The 14059-nt window shown below is 32.2% G+C and overlaps 1 long non-coding RNA gene across 1 annotated transcript; it reads right to left on the bottom strand.

Annotated features, from left to right (window-relative positions):
- Window positions 1-10956: 10956 nt before the first annotated feature.
- LOC111407281 lies at window positions 10957-13887 on the bottom strand. Its single transcript, XR_002705074.1, has 2 exons — window positions 13110-13887; window positions 10957-12782 (listed from the first exon to the last, which is right to left on the bottom strand). It is a non-coding gene; the product is annotated as an uncharacterized LOC111407281 (long non-coding RNA).
- Between the last annotated feature and the right edge of the window lie 172 nt (window positions 13888-14059).

Here is a 14059-nt window from a genome sequence, read left to right as displayed (position 1 = left end):
AGTGGAATTTTTGATTGGTTATAGAAGTAAACAACTTCACCAAACAAATTTTCAAAACTACCGTACGAAATTCAACAGCTTTAGCCTTTAATGTAGGATTTTTCAGACCACTTAATTAGGTTTCTCATCCCACATTGGAAAGCCATCGTAACTTTCATCATCTATATATCTGAGAATTTATCAATTACAATAACATCATAAAAAGGTGATATGTTATCACTGTCATTGTTATATTTCACTGTCACCATCCAATTCTTGCTTGGTATTAAAAGGACGAAAAGGCATTGGTCATCGTCGGAGTCATTTTTCGCCAATTTGTTCCCATTGCATCTGTGTGGTTGTCAAATTATCAAGATAGAAAATCTTTTAACTTCAACACATCAATTTGTTGGCATAGTTATTCCATCCATTCAGTTGCTTCATCACTTTCAATAGATAGTCAAGGTTGAGAATTTTGGAGGCCCTTGATCCGAGTAACAATTCATCTTATTGCAACATTTGTCATCTCTTAGTCAGCTTTCTTATTTCAAGCATATGAGATTTTGATAAAACTTTTCAAGCAGAAAAATTAAGATGACATTAAGTTCAATATACTTTAAATTGTGGTTATTCTTCGATAGATCATATGATCATCAAAAGAATGAACTCTTTGAGAAATAAAATTCGCTTTATTATAATAATTTTAACTTTTCTTTTTGCATTTTAAGATAAGCAATTTCTCAAAATAGTTCTCTTTTAATGGCCAAAGTCTAAATTAAGAAACTTACTACTTTTCTCCGTTAAAAGTATAGATCAAACAACCATTTTAACCTTATCAAATAGATTCTGTTTGCGAGAAAAAGGTTAAAATGGTTGGATATAGTTTTAAAATATAGAAACAACATAAATTTCAAGCAAAAATGCTTATTTGAAACATACAATAAGTGCAAGAATTTTTGGACAGTGAAGCGAAAAAAAAAAAAAAAACAAACAGATTTTCAACTTCTCACTGATTAGGAATGAAAAACAGAGTCCAAGGAGTCAACAGAAGCTCAATTGGAGATTTTATCATTAATTTAAGTTGTTTGTTAAAAAAAATGTGAAAAAAGAGAGATAATTTTTCATTTAAATCTGATCTCCAGGGCATACTTAGTAATTTTGATATCGCATTCGACAAATTTCTAATTCAAATGTTTGGTACTAGATAATATTCGAATATACTACAAATAAAATATTTTTATCTTCCTTCTTTAATATTGTTATACACCTTACAAGAGAAGCCATAATATAATTTTCATGATTCCGGTCTATTGGGCTCGTGTAAGTTGTCTCAGTCAAAATTCATATCCTCTGGGGGTGGGGATAGTGCATCTCTGAAGCTTTTTAAAACATTGTCTTTTGTTATATGCATAGTCAAGTGTCATATTTTCATGTTACAATGACGAATGATTTAAAGTAATGCTCATTTTATTGTCAAAGGACTTCATATTTTAAACTTTAATCAATATAATAATTATTATTTAAAACTTATCCTTTTACTTAAAAATATATTTTCTTGAAAATATACTATCACTAGTAGAATCAGGAATAATAACAATGGAAATTAGCAACGGAATAAGAACCGTTGCTAACTCCGACATGTTCCGCTGTGGACTGGGAACCAAATAGGTAATGATTTTTTTGCTAAAAATGAAAATTGAAATATCAGATAGCATTAGCAATCAATTTCCTGTTGGTTTTGCTCTTTTTCTATTGGTGTCAGATGTTATAATAAAACCCGACAAATATTCTATGTATTTACTAATTAATTAAGTCCTTGTTATGTTATAGAAATTTAAAGTAACAAATTAATTTTAATCACACATTTCATATATATATATATATATAAATTTTGGGTAAAGTCTTTATCTTTATTTCTTGATTATAACATACATTTGAATATCTAGTAACGAACTTAAATTTTCTATTCAAGAAAAAATTTATTTATCAGGTAATTTTTGTTCAATATTTCAATAGGGATTAAGCTAAAGTGACTGAATTAGTTGACAGAAGGGGTGATCGACTTCAAATTTTGCACGTGCGTCCTGCGTGAATTAAAAAATGCTGACCTTCCATTTGTGTGTTTGATCATTCCCTAAGTCAACCCTTATGTTGGTGTAGCAAAACCCATTTCAACAGTCACAACATCACTGAAAAATTGATGACACAACTTGTGTAGATTTTGATGTACAAACACGACTCAGAAATTTGAAAGTCCTTAATTTACAATATCGAATTCAATTTTATTTTTTTTAAACGTAAATTTATCCGTTACATTAAAATGTGATGTACAAACTGTGTGATAGGCGACCACTATATTTCTATTTCATTACTGACTAGGGCTAGATATAGTCAAGAACATAATCAAACCCGAATTTTCAGACATTTGTAAATAGAACCATTGGGTCCAAATTTAATTATGGAATCATTCGGGTATGGTTCCTTGGATCTATACAATAATTGAATTTTTTAATATTTACAATGTTACATTAAATCAACTAATATTATATTTAATCTTAACTATTACAAAATAACGTAGTCCAATTTTATGTTGCTCCTCTCATTGTTAAGTTATTCATAAATTTGGTTGTTAGAATCACAGGAAAAAGAAGATAGTGAGTTCATAATAATAAAAAGACGCGTCGCTGAGCTTTCAATTCGATTTCTTCAGAACTCTGGAAAGATTACTAGATAGAATTATAGATTTGGGTAAAAATTAGATCAATTTGATTAAATGGGTTTGAGCTGAAAATTAGATATGGGAAAATCATATTTTGGATTTGGATTAAGTTAATTAGTTCACAATTTTATTTTTTTATTTTTTTTTAAAAAATAAAGTAATTTGGCTTATTTAAGATAAATAAATTAAAAAAATTATGAAGATTCGATTTTTATATCGAACACGTCAGTTCTAAGTTTAGATATTTATTCGAATATTTAATTTAAAAAGAACTACTCAATTCGATTTAATTCATATAGAGTTGGATCGGATCAGGTTCGATTCTGTTACGGACTATGAAAGCAGCTTGTGAACCATGGCAAGGAAGACGGTAATGGACGGCAGTAGGAAGACGAGTAGGTAGGAAGACGGTCAATGGACGGTAGTTTTGGGCTGGGTTACAAAGAATCTTCTAACAATCTATAATAAAATTCTAGTAGGACAGGCAACTAATCAAATGGGCCAAAGAAAAATGCCAAATTAAATGCCTCCTGTCAGTGCCATTGTCTTAGTTTTCTATCAATTAATTTCAATAATTTTTTAAGTAGACAGAAACTATTCCACGTCGTCATTTCATTTTGGTCGATTCACTCCAAAGTTTATTTTTTCAATGCAAGTTTGACCCCTTATCCCTTAACTATTTACTTTTTACGAGTTAATGTAAAAACGTGTTTCTCAATTCATTGACAACTATATTAAGGGCAAATGGGTCTTTTGGAAGTGGATGGCCCAATTGGCAACCCCCAATTGGCCAGTCAAGCTTCACGCGAGTTGTGCTTCTTTGAAACACATCCTGGCCATCCATAACAGATCTATGGTTGAAATGCAATCTGATTTTTCAATTGTGTTTATCAAGGGATGGTCCATTGGCTTTTCAGTGATACACGTTTTTGACTTCAAAATTTTTCTCTCTCTGGGCTTTGAGTTCTCTTCGAGAAAACTTCATCTCCTTCTTCTTTTGGGTTTTTGATTCTTGTGGTTTTTCATAGAATCATTGTATATTTAGAAGTGTGATGTGAAAGCCTTCCTGCTACAGTAACTTTGGCCGGTTGTTTTGGCCATTTGTTGTGTCTGGTTTTGGTCGGCAGTTTGAGTGTTTGTGCTTTGGTTGATTAAGGGTTGATTTGTGTGAGATCCTTTGGATCAATGATCAAACCCGATGTCTGTGGTTTTTTCATTGTTTTCACTGTCTCTTGAAGGGTTACTTTGCACATAGTGAACGGGCTTGCCTCTGAGCCCCCCAGATTAGGCATTTGGCCGAACTTGGTGACCAAGATTTGGTGTTCTTTACTATTTTTTGTTTGATTGATTGGCCACTTTCACACAACTACACAAAAGAACGCAAAATTCCTAACAGTTAATATCTCGATAATTTTCTTAAACAATAAACAACAATCGAGACCGTTTATGATATATGACACTTATTGTATTGATTACAATTAGACATGTTAATCTGTTTGGTCGCACTTCTCTTCTCCTATACAGAGACGGATATGGGGGGGTTGGGTTGGGCTGTAGCCCCCCCCCAGGTCCAAGAATTTTTTTTTAAGGTATTTTTTATTTTTTTGGGGTAAAAAATCAGTTTTTTATGTGTAAAAATTTTTTTTTCCACGTAGTAGCCCGGCTTGAAATTTTGTAGCCCGATCGTGGATCCAATCTTGGATCCGTCCCTGTTCCTGTATATCGCTTTTCAGACCATTATACACTGCATTGGGAGAATCACAGATGTTGACCAATGAAATATTAGCCACAATTGTCGCATTCATTCATAGTTGAAATGTGGAATGACTTATGTGCCGTTTAACATTGCATTAATTCTATTTGTGGAATGGCGTCTATGGTAATTCAATTATAATAAAATATGGCTGCAGGGTTTTTTTTGTCAACAATTACGGTTGATGTTTAGGAGTCAACAAATGTGGCTTCTCCCTGCACTGTGCAACTGTCTAAAAAGCAACAACAATGGGAAGAAGAACACGACTAGACAGAGAATCACATTCTAACATATCAATGTTTTTCATGCACAGAGTTGAGGCATTTAAACCAACTGGAGGTTGGATGCAAACTTTATTCAAACTTCAATCATTAGGGTAATGACTTCTATGAAGGTTTAATCTTTGCTAGTGTGGACTCAATGGAACTCTTTCCAAGGAGGTAAACTTCTCTCCTCTCAATCTCATTATTCATATGTCCACGAGGAACATGACTCTCCGTGTTTGTGTTTGTGTTTGCGTGACTACAATTATATCTAATTTCAGATTTGAATTTCACTGTTTTTCTTCTATTTCAATTCAACTTTTGCTTTATAAAGACAAAAAGAAAGTGTGATAAATACCAAGTGATCATGCTTCCCGTGTTTATTTGTAGAAAAGCGTGCGAGCTTGCACACACATACATATATAAATTGATATACTGAAATAAAATTACGAAGCATCGATAATATAAAAATAGTGAATCCTAATGTAAATAAAGTTCATGTTCGAATTCGATAGAATATTTTCTATAATATAGATGGGTTTGTCTATCATTATAGACAAACGAAAAACTTTTTCAAGATTCTTATTCATCCACTTGGAATTTTCAAATATATCATAAATTATTTTAGATTTTTCAGTAAAGAGATAAATTATTATTTTTATTTGTTTTCTTAACAAATCAAAACACACCTACCTCTGTGTGTGTGTGAGAGAGAGAGAGAGAGAGAGAGATTTTCTTAACATTTTTTGCATATATTTTGAATCACATTTTGTCAAAAAGGTGTAACATATTATTCAGTTTATTGTTATTTGTCAGTGATACTATTACGAAAGCAGAAAAAAGAAAAAGTTGTCTTGAAGAAAAAGGGATGTTAATTGTTTGATAAATTTGCACAAGATTTGATAGATTTCAGGGACTTCATTGCGAAAATTAAAACAATAAGGCCAACTTCGACAAAACAAGCAAATGATAAGAACATTTTGTTCCAATCCCCCCCCCCCCACCCCCCCCCCAAGAAAAAAGAAAAAAAAAAGAAACAGTTCTGTTCATTTAGTGTGTTGAGAGTTAATAAAGATGGGCAAATTTCAATTAATCCATTAGACAATGAGAAGGTGCTACGAATTTTACAACTTTGAGAAAAAGTCTATGATTAAAAATTAAACACCTAACATGGCAACTCCACTTTTAGAACTATAAATTGGAGATTTTGCAACCTTGTTTATACATAAAAAAGTAAGACTTAGTGACTTAGTAGTTAAGAAAGATGGGAATTAAGTTACTGGTAATGTTAGTGATGATTGCGCTTTCATTTCTAAACGGATGGTATTGTTTAGGGTGTTGGGAAGAAGAAAGGGTTGCTCTTCTAAACCTCAAAGCAAATATGAATTTTCCAGATGGAGCATCGCTGCCTTCGTGGATGGATAATGAGACTACAACTGACTGTTGTCAATGGCAAGGAGTTGAATGCAGCAACACCATTGCGCTAGTAATCCAACTTAATCTTGAATTCATAGGGAGTAAAAATTAGGAGATTGGTATTTTAATGCCTCTCTATTTCTTCCATTTGAAGAGCTCAGAAATCTCTCTTGAAGGGGGAATAATTTAGTAGGATGGACTGAGAATGAAGGTACACTATCATCTCTTTTTAATTAGGCAGTCAACTGATTCAATTTTATTATTCCTATTTTCCTTAGTTTTATAAGTTTTTTCTTTAAGTGGCAATATATATATATTATCACTCAAAGAAAAAAATTTATAAAACTAAAGAAAATAGGAATGATAAAATTGAATCAGTTGGCTGCCTAATTAAGAAGAGATGATAGCATACCTTGATTCTCAATCCGTCCTACTAAATTATTACTCTTTAAAGAGAGATTTCTGAGCTCTTCAAAAAGGATGAAATAGAGAGGCATTAAAATATCAATCTCCTAATTTCCACTCCCTAATGAATTCAAGAATAAGTTGGATTACTCGCGCACTGGTGTTGTTACATTCAACTTGTTGCCATTGACAACAACCAGTTGGGATCTCATTATCCATCCATGAAGGCAGCGATACTCCATCTGGGAAGTTTATATTTGCTTTGAGGTTCAGACGACCAACCCTCTCTTCCTCCCAACACCCTAAACAATACCATCCATTTAGTAATGAAAGCACCATCATCACTAACATTACCAGTAACTTAATTCCCATCTTTCTTAATTACTAAGCCACCAAGTCTTACTTTTTTTTTTTTTTTTATGTATAAACAAGGTTTCAAAATCTCCAATTTATAGTGCTAAAATTGGAGTCGCCATGTTAGGTGTTTCATTTTTAACTATAGACTTTTTCTCAAAGTTGTAAAATTTGTAGCACTTTCTTATTCAAAATCTCTAGTATATGTGCGCGCGCTTCTAGAAATAAACATGAAAAGCATGATTACTTGGCATTTATCACACTTTCTTTATTTCTTTGTAAAGCAAAAGTTGAATTAATAGAAGAAAAACGGTGAAATCCAAATCTGAAAATAGAAATAATTGTAGACACACAACACACGGAGAGATGTCATGTTCCTCGTGGACATATGAATAAAGAGATTGAGAGGTGAGAAGTTTACCTACTTGGTAAGGGTGCCATTGAGTCCACACTAGCAAAGCTAAAACCCTAAGAGAAGTCATTGCTCTAATGATTGAAGTTTGAATAAAGTTTGTATCTAACCTCCAGCTGGATTGAATGCCTCAACTCCGTGTATGAAAAACATTGAAATGTTAACATGTGATCCCATACTCCACTCGTGCCTGGTTGTACTTTTCTTCCCAATTTTTTTGCTTTTCAGACCATTGCACAGTGCATGGGAGGAGCCGCATATGTTGACTCCTAAATATGCCGCGACTGTTGACAAAAAACTTTGTAGCCATATTTTATTATAATTGAATTACCATAAATGCCATTATACAAATAGAATTAATGCAATGTTAAATAGCATATAAGTCATTTCACATTTCCAACTATGAATGAATGCAACAATTTCACCTGATATTTCATTGGTCACCATTCGTAACTTCTCCCAATGCACTGTATAACGGTTTGAAAAATGATATATAGGTGAAGAAAAGCACGATGTCTAATTGTAATCAATACAGGAGGTGTCATATATCATAAATATATCGTAAACAATTTCGATTTTTGTTTATTATTTAAGAAAATTATTAGGATATTGACTCGTAAATAGTTAAGGGATAAGGGGTCATACCTGCATTAAAAATAAACCTTGGAGTGAATGGACCAAATCACCAAAATGAAATGACGTCCTGGAATAGTTTTTGTCGAAAAAATTATTCAAATTAATTGCTAGTAAACCAAGGCAATGGCACTGACACGTGGCATTTAATTTGGCATTTTTTGGGGCCCATTTGATTAGTTGCCTGTCCCACTAGAATTTTATTATATACTGTTGGAAGATTCTTTGTAACCCATTCTGCCAATCATGTAGAGCCCAACACTGCCGTCCATTGACCATCTTCCTTTCCATGTTTCACAGGCCACTTTTAGTGTTCACAATACAACTGGACAAAACTCTCAAATCCAATTCAACTCGAACCTACTTGTTTCGAGTCAAATTGAATTGAACAGATTGGTTCTTTTTAAATTAAATACTCGAATTTAAATCGAGAATCGACGTGTTTGGTTTGGTTTCGATTCTCATTCTCGGTCTAGAACTGTGAACCAAATAAGAATTGAATCTCTACAATTTTTTAATCTTAAATAAGCCAATTATTTTATTTTTTAAAATAAATTTGTTGACTAATTAATTTAGTCTAAACCCACTATATGATTTTTCTATTTTTAATTTTCAGTCCAAACTCAATTTAATCACATTGACCTAATTTTTACCCAAATCTATAATTTTACCTTAGTGTCATTTCTACAGTTCTAGAGAAATCAAATTGAAAGCTCGGATAAGCTTCTTTTTATTATTGCGAGCTCGATTTCTTCTTTTTCCTATGATTTTAACAATCAAATATATGAATAACTCAACAAAAAGATGCATAAAAAATACATAAAATTGGATTACGTTATTTTGTAAAAATTAAGATTGAATATATTATTAATTGAATACTTGAATCAATGTAGTGTTGCAAATATTGAAAAATTTAATTCTCGTATGAATCCCAAGAACCTAATGGAACCGAACTGACCCAAATGGGACCGAACCTGAATGGTTCCATAATAAAATTTGGACTTGACGATTCTATTTTCTAAATATCCAAAAATTCGGATTCGGTTCAATTCTCGACCGTGTCCAGCCCTAGTCCATAATGAAATGGAAATAGAGGGTCCATAATGAAATGGAAATAGGGTGGCCGCATATCACACACACAGTTTGTACGACATCACATTTTAATGATAAATTTATGTTTAAAAAAAAAAATTGAATTCTTTAATGTAAATTAAGGACATTCAAGTTTCTGAGCCGTGTTTGTATATCAAAATCTGCACAAGTTGTGTCATCAATTTTTTCAATGTTGATGTGACTGTTGAAATACAGAACAAAAATTATCTGATAAATAAATTTTTCTTTAATAAAAAATTTAAGTTCGGTACTAGATATTTAAGGGCACGTTTGGACCACATTTTTCCAAAAAAATATATTTTTAAACAGTGATTTGACATAATTTCAATCACACATTCTTCAATAAAATAATATTACACGTAAATTCAAAATTTTTCTTTATTTTTTAACCACACATTTCCTATCAATACATTATTCAAAAATTCATTCTAAACAAAATAATGTGGCTCAAACAAGGGCTAAGTATACATTATAATCAAGAAATAAAGATAAAGAAGATATCATCTGACACCAATAGAAAAGAGCAAAACCAACAGGAAATTGATGATATTTCAGTTTTAATTTTTAGCAAAAAATCATTACCTATTCGGTTCCCAGTCCATGGCGGAATAATGTTGGAGTTAGCAACGATTCTTGTTCCGTTGCTAATTTCCATTGTTACGAATCCTGGATCTAGTAGTTATGGTATATTTTTCAAGAAAATCTCTTTTTTTAAGTGAAAGGAAAAGTTTTAAATAATAGTTATCTTATTGATTAAAGTTTAATATATGAAGTCCTTTGAAATTAAAATATAGTATTACTTTAAATCATTCGTCAACGTAACATGAAAATAAGACACTTGAAAACAAAAGGCAGTTTTTTAAAAGGCTTTAGAAATGCACTATCTTAAAACTATAACTTATTTCAATTTTTTTGCTTTTACTTAATCAAATCGTCGAGGCATTAAATTTTGAAATGATGCTCCTCCCAGAGGAGATGAATTTTGACTAAGACTACTTACACAAGCCCAATAGAGCGGAATCATGAAAATTATATTATGGCTTCTCTTGTAAGGTGTATTACAATATTAAGGATCATTTGAGCCCCATTTTTTTTTTTTTTGTCTAAAATGTATTTTAAAATAGTAAATTGATAGAAAATGTGTAGTTGAAAGTGAAGAAAAAAATTTTGGGTTGTTTTTACTATTATTTTATTAAAGAACGTGTGCTTGAAAAAAGAAAGAAAAATTTATTTGAAAAGAATGGGAATCAAACAAGGTCTAAAAGAAGAAAGATAAAAATATTTTATTTGTAGTATATTTGAATCTCATCTAGTAGACTAGTACTAAACATTTGAATTTGAAATTTGTCGAATGTGATATCAAAATTACTAAGTATGCCCTAAAGATGAGATTTATCTAAATGAAAATTTATCTCTTTTTTTCACATTTTTTTACAAACTTAAATTAATGATAAAATCTCCAATTGAGCTTATAGCTTTTAAATTGTTGATTCCATGGTCTCTGTTTTTCATTCATAATCAGTGGAAAGTTGAAATGTTGTTATTTTTTCTTCATTGTCCAAAAATTTTAGTACTTATTATGGTCCCATTTGGTACCCATTTTTTTCAAAATGCATTTCTCTCTCTCTTCTTTTCAACCACAAATTCTTTATTAAAATAATATTACACGTAAATCAAAAACTTCTCCTTATTTTTCAACCACGCATTTTCCATCAATTTACTATTCAAATAAATTTTGCCTGTGCAATGCACAGATAATGTTATTTTTAGGTAATGCTAGTGGGTCAAAATTGATAGAAGATATGTGCATTGGATTAGGTTAGCAAAATGAACTTATTTTGATGATGCAAATTTTCATATGATTTACCCATGAAATATAGCTACGAAACAATCGAAGAGCACGAGGAAATCAAGAAAACTTCAACTTAGATACAAAACAATTACCAAACAAGGGCAGTACATTTCCACAACATGTCAATGAAAAAATAATACAATTTTTGTACATAAATATTTTTTTCTATTTTAAGAAACGTACTCAGAAGATCTACCTTCAAAATTCATAACAAAGAATTTAAACGGTAGTAAAAATAAAGAAAAAGTTTTACATGAGAAGTAGCATCCTCTCCGGATTTTGTTGTTGCCGGATTTGAAGAATTTCAAGATTACATGTTTTCTTGAAGGTCTAAATTCGGCAAGCAGATTAGGCAGTTTCTTGGAAGAATTCTAAGTGTTATCTTTGATGAACCTCAAGTCTTTTGAAGGCTGAAGATCAACCAGGTTCATTTGCAAACGTCCTCAAATGTTTCAAGTTCATCATCTCCACTTGGAAGATTTGAAAATGGTTAGGATATATGCATTGTTCAAGCTGTCAGTTGAAGTTTTATTTTCTTTGATGTTTTAAAGATCATATGCTTGAAGAAGGTTTGGTGCTGTTGAATTTCGGCCACTTCATTGTATTGGGCAGCTTCGAGCAGGCTCAACTTGTTGGTAGGCCTCCTATTTTCCTCATTCGGCTTCTTCCCAGCCCCAGGTTCAAGTTCGAATCATGCTATTCATTGGGGAGTTTGTCCAACAACTTAGGCACTCTACGTTTCCAACTTTATTGGACGATTGTTATTGTAATTGCCCAGCAGGTTCTATGAACCCAGCTCTTTATGTTTTGGTTGAATTTAGCTGCCTGCTTGCATCCAGACTGCAACATGGGTTTTTGGGTTTGTGGTTTTTGGACGCAAGTTCCACTTGGTTGGGTTGAATTTCTTGAGTGTTTGCAAGTTTTAATCTGCAATTGTTAACTCATATCCCAGTTTAATTGTTTTTTACAACATCAACGGGTTAACTTTAGTGATATCACTATCAGCAAGTATACTCTGATTTTTGAGTGTTAATACAACTACTCCACCTTCAAGACTGTAAGTCTACAAAGAATTTTGACTTCACCAAGGTTTTCTGCTAACAGATTGTGAAATTGAAACTTCTGTCCAATTTGACGTAAATGATAATTATAAGCCAGTTAAAAAAATGTGAAACTCAGTTGATGTCTCCCCAATAGAATTTTAATTATTTCAGCCTTCAAGAATTCCCATTGACATATATATCTCCTGCCATGTCAAATACAAAAAATGCATACAACTATCGAAGTTATATAGCCACATGGTGTCAGAATCGTAACAAAGAGACCAGATGGATAATAGACCTATAAAATCACATTCAAAAATAATAATTGAGCTAACAATTTCTAAAATCAAGAATTAGCTGGATAGAAATCTTTGTCATCAAATGTATGCTGAAATATAATGTAAAACTTTATGAAATGGTTTCTAATATAATTCTTAGCGTGTGTGTACAAGTTAAAAGGGAACACCAGTGTTATGTTGTGGTGTTGCCTTATCATCATTTTCTCCTTCATTGATGTTAACAAGTGGCATGTAAGAAAAATTAAAGATAATTTTCAACAAAATTCGTCATATATTACATCAAATAGTCAAAGGATAACTTTATTTCCTTTTTAAGTATGAAACGAAAATAAACACTAAACCTCAGGCCAAAAACCTGTTCCTCAAATATTTTTGAAAGCTACAAGAATTTCTCTTTTTCATCATTTCTTTTCTCTTCAAGTTTCTGCTCGTCTACTAATGCTAAAACCTCATAAACACCTTCTGACTTTTCTTCAATCTTTCTTGCCTCATTCGGCAACATAATGTAATTAGTGATACTCATCAAAGTACAATTTCTTACCTGAAGACGAACAAAGTGCAATTTCTTACCTCAAGAACCATGAAGAAGCAACAATAAACATATCAGAAATTGGGAATTGTACGAAAAATTCATGCCAATGATATGTAAGTTACAGAAATTTGATCGCAGAGTTACGAGATTCTAAAACCAGTTCTCGTCTTCGTTTGTCACCCAATCATAGTAAAACCATGCTCGGTCTTTCGCGTAATAATGGTTTTATCGGCAAAAGAAGCAGCACCACAAATGAACAATGGAAACCCACCAAAATCCCTGGAAATTGATTGAAAGGAGTAAAAAACATGAAATTTAAACAAAAACTAATCTTACCTCAGATTAGCGACGGACGGAGCAGCTGATGCGGCGGCAAAAGAAGTAGCGCCACAGATGAACGAGAGATACCCAGAGTCTTCGTCATCGTCCCCAAAAGCAGAAACAGCAACTCCAAAAATGAACATCTTCCAATAGGAGAGCAGGAAGTAAGAAGTGGGAGAAAGCAAAATGCACTTTATAGGAAAGAGATATTTTGAGTAGCTACTGTAAATGGACAGTGAATTGTAAAGCGACTACGCTAATTTGCTTTTGCGGATGAACAGTTGAGAGCATTAAAGTTCATTTGAATTGAACAACGGAGAGCCAGTTTTGCTACAGACTACAGTGTAGAACCAATTAGAAACCAGCCAAGTGTGAATACTCCCGAACAAAAATGGACTGTAATTATGAATTGCCACTTCTAAGTGAAGGATAAATCGGGATCGAGCTACATAGCCCGTGTGGGTGATCGCATGGTTGACATAACACACACATGCGGTCGAAATTATTTTATTTATGGGGATCCACGTCGGCCATGTAAGACTACGGTCACTTAGAGTGTCAACAGCGTGGGTCGTTTGACTTTTTCCATAAATCGGTGCCATGTGAAGCCCAAATAGGTAGTGTAATAGAGGTGATTGTTTTTTTCCACATATGAAATAGTAAAATGTGAGGAAAAATCAGAAATGAACGGTGATTTGAGATTCCCTCTTTTAAGATAGAGAGAGGACAATGGATAAGGTTTTTTGTTTGAAATTTGTATTGTTTCTATATTTTAAAGCTATCCTCCCTCTGCTTTTTCTCGTATACTAATAATAATAATAATAATAATAATAATAATAACAACAAAAACCTGTTTGAGAAGGTTAAAATGGTTGTTTGATCTATATTTTGAGAAATTTTGTTTAATCTTAAAACGCGACAAGAAAAATTATAATTATTATAATAAATTGAATTTTAATTCTCAA

This window comes from Olea europaea, chromosome 13, assembly GCF_002742605.1.
Source record: "Olea europaea var. sylvestris chromosome 13, O_europaea_v1, whole genome shotgun sequence".
NCBI lineage: Eukaryota > Viridiplantae > Streptophyta > Magnoliopsida > Lamiales > Oleaceae > Olea > Olea europaea.
Note: the sequence above shows the minus strand (reverse complement) of the source record. Positions and strands in the feature narration are given on the sequence as shown.